The 3817-nt window shown below is 27.3% G+C and overlaps 1 long non-coding RNA gene across 1 annotated transcript in view; it reads left to right on the top strand.

Moving 5' to 3' along the window:
* LOC117171721 overlaps positions 1 to 1238 on the top strand; it is a 30142-nt gene extending 28904 nt beyond the window's left edge. Inside the window, exons 2-4 of the long non-coding RNA XR_004466916.1 lie at positions 444 to 591; positions 904 to 1090; positions 1188 to 1238. This is a non-coding gene — a long non-coding RNA (uncharacterized LOC117171721). The remainder of the gene's footprint in view (positions 1 to 443; positions 592 to 903; positions 1091 to 1187) is intronic.
* The last annotated feature ends 2579 nt before the right edge of the window (positions 1239 to 3817 follow it).

The following is a 3817-nucleotide window of genomic DNA, read 5'->3' on the forward strand; positions in this document are numbered from 1 at the left end:
GCAAACTGAATGTTAAATCAAAAAGCATGAAAGAGGGAGCTCTTCTTAATATTTTGACACCAAAATCATGTCGATACACCTTACCGACTGCGAGTAAAGCTTAAACTTTTTTGATTTTTGGAATGATATTGTCTTTATGTACTGTCTAAATCTGAATCAGTGAAATTTCACTGACTCAAATAGCTAGAAATGGGTCACTTACAATCCGTGAAAAGTTACTTATTGATTCAGTGAAATTACCAGTTTTGAAGATTGGCAGCACTGCACCATGTCGATTTAGCAATTATAATAAAATAATATTTCAGTAAATTCAATCACTGATTAATCAGTGAAATGTCTAACTACTATTTCAATCAGTGAATTTTCACTGATTCGTATTTAGAAAGTGTTTCATATACCTTTTGATTGCAGCACCATAAACTCGGTTGTACATCTGTTTTCAGTCGGGCTCCATCTTGAACCTCTTAAACACAAGTAGATGACAAGTAGGTTAGTTTGAGGTTATTTTGGGGAGTGTTTGTGATTTCACCTGTCTCGTTCGGAGGCATCGAGCAGTTTTCAACACTCTAATATTCCAGAACGAAAACGAAAGTAAGTAAATAAATGATAAGTAAGTAAGGTTCATAACGCAACGAATTCTAACATTAACATAAAATATGAATGTTTTATTTTTTTATAAAAGAATAAATAAATTGTACATTCTTAAGACTATGAAATTTTAATTACAATTGCTTAAGTAACTCCTTTTTTATTTATTCGACAATAAATCATTTTACTGAATTACACTTTCTGAAATAGTGTATATAGAAAAGCAGATAACCAGTTTACTGATCCTTCAAATATAAAAAGAGGAACCAAATATATTATGAATTATTTTTATTAATATTTTTTTATTTTTTGCAGAAAAATTCGTTGCATCTATTTTTTAACAGTGGAAATCCAATCCAAAAATCCGTCACCAGTATCATCAAAAAGTACATGTCAAGAGAATTAGCGGTTAACGGTGTTCTTCCAAATCACGGCAGAGCTATAAAGAGAATAAAAAATAAATTACTTTTCAAAGACTTTTACATGTACTTTTGTATTCTCGGTATAAAAATTATTATTACAGCTATTAATCATCATGTATAATTATTATGAGTTAACTTCAACTTTAATTTTAAATTTATAATTTTTTTATTTTACAGGCAACCGAAAGATGAGGCTGGCGACGAATTATCCGGTTCAGAAATAAGATTCTTAAAATGTTCAGCTACTTAAAATGCTTCTTTTAGATAAACAATTTTACCTTTATAAATTTTTTTACTCATATTTTATTTCTAAAAACTAGTATAAGAATTATTATATTCTGAATGCTTCCCAAATCTCAAATCTCAACTTTACTTGTATTTAAAAAAATTGTTTATCTGAAACACGCATTTGTCATGTAATATTAAGAGTAGAAAAAATGCCTAAAATAGTTTTAGAAAAATTAAAAAATAGGAGATTTTAAAAATAAAAAATGTTCTTTTTTTAACATGCATACATTTGGCGATTTTAATTATATTAAAGTTTTTTAATTCTTCGTAATAAGACGCAGTTTCGATAAAATAATTTTGTAAACAAAAATTTCAAAACATTTTGGATTTTTCAAAATCAAATTTATTACTGAATTTGTGAAAAAGTCCACTTTTTATTTTCTCTATATTTTCAAAGAGATAGCTTACAATTTATTACACTTTTTCTCGAAAACTAAGGAGATCCCTTTTTAATATTTACAGGGGTTGTAGATGACATTGTATGCTGTCTATATGAAAAAACTAAAGAAAATAAAAGGTGTATTTATTTGAGAAATACAGTTCGAAAACTTAATTTTGAAAAACCCTAGAAGCTTTTGAATTTTTTTCAAAAATATTTATTGGAAACTGCACCTTATTAAAAATAATTTCTAAAAAATACAATCTAATTTCATTAAAATCACCTGAGCTATTAATGTGCAAAAGAAAAGGACAAAATTGGTCAATTTTGAATTTATTTTGTTTTTGAATTTTTTAACGAATATTCTGGGGTTCTTTCTTTTAACACTTAGGAGAACGAATACTAAAATTTTACTTGAAATTGAAAACAATGGTTGAAATACTTCAGATTATTGAACATGGAATTGCGTATATTTATCAGCATTCGAGAAGAATAAAAATCAATGTTTGGTACACCTAAATAATTCGAAGTAGAAAAACTCTCCAAAGCACATGTCACAAGCGAACATAAAGTTGCTAATATAATTCAAAATTTGAAGTGCTAATTTGATATATAACATTTAACTCCGCTAGTGTTCAAATGCCCGACTATAAGCATCTACTTGTAAGCCTACAGATTCCCGAGTATAATACTTCTAGGACCTATCATTTGAAAATACTGAAAACATTTGATGATAAAATGGATCGCAAAAAACATTCAATGTCTGAAATCAGTTGTTATGATAAAAGAGAGAAGAAAATTAAAGCCTTTTTTAATCATTGTCTAATAAGAGAAAATTTTGTTGAGGCCATTCAAATAAAAAATATTCTTTTAAAGGCGATATCTCTTATACTATATGTAAATTAATTGATGCACATACTAAAAGATTATCAAAATCAATTTGTTACATTTCATTTCCATGAGCAAGATCTCAAAGTTAGTCCGTCGGACATGCATCTTGTTAAAAAAGTACTAAAGACAGGATGGTGACAAAACGTTTCAAACATTCCCTTATCTCTACCTACTTTTTTCCTCTCACAAACTCAGTTCATTTTTCCTTAAACCATGATATTCAAACACCAGAATTAGAATCCCTTAATACTCTAACTATAGAATCTTTAATAAATAAAAAAAAATGTTGAACTTACTACTTTTCAGTTGTTAGAAGTGATTTTTTGAGAAACTCCATTACTTTTTACATATTTCCAGGTTTCCCCTCACCTGCGGCCAACCTTACTAAAGACTTACTTTGGAAATGAGCTGTTTTTAAAATAGTATTAAACTATTAATATTAGGTTCCTTCTTGGCAAATTTTACTAATTTTGAGATGGAATTAACCAAACTCTCAAATTGGGAAATAAAAATTTGTACAATAAGTTAAATAGTATGTATGTATGTATTTAATCTCTCCCTTTTACGGGTTTGAGGGCCTCCGCTCCCTGTACATATATTTACAATTCCATCCTTAGTCTAACTTAACTACTATTTATATTCTACCCTTTCGCATTACGTAGGATAAACAATAGTAACAGTAGTGACATTAATTCTTAAAACGAGCGAGCTTCCAGGGCCTCCGTTTTCATTTGTACTTTATTTCCTTATAAGGAATTTCTTTCAGTGATCTAATATTATACAGATTCATTTTCAAAGATGCAATTAGAGGTAGACTCATATGTTTAACTCTATATTATTACTTCAACAAAAAATTTGAATTTAATTATAAAAATGATTTGAGTAAAATTTAAAGTTTAACTTTGCAAACGTCAAATTAATTATAACAAATAATTTACATACAATTACTAATTTTAGTGAATTTTACTAAAATGAAAAGTCAAAATGTAAACAGTGGTATTTGAAATTAATAAAAAAATTGAAAAAATGATATGAAATCCGTATAAAGAGTCTAACTTCGTTTATCAGATAGGCTGTAAACACTTATGGATTACTTAAGATTGGTTTTTGTCAAGACTCAACCCAAATTAAATTTAGACATGTAAAATAATCTAAAAATGAAAAAATTATATCTGAATACATATTTCAAGTACATACTTTCCATATAGTTTCAAAAATTTATTTTTAACAAAATTAATTAATTCTTTAA

Source organism: Belonocnema kinseyi, chromosome 4 (assembly GCF_010883055.1).
Source record: "Belonocnema kinseyi isolate 2016_QV_RU_SX_M_011 chromosome 4, B_treatae_v1, whole genome shotgun sequence".
Lineage (NCBI taxonomy): Eukaryota > Metazoa > Arthropoda > Insecta > Hymenoptera > Cynipidae > Belonocnema > Belonocnema kinseyi.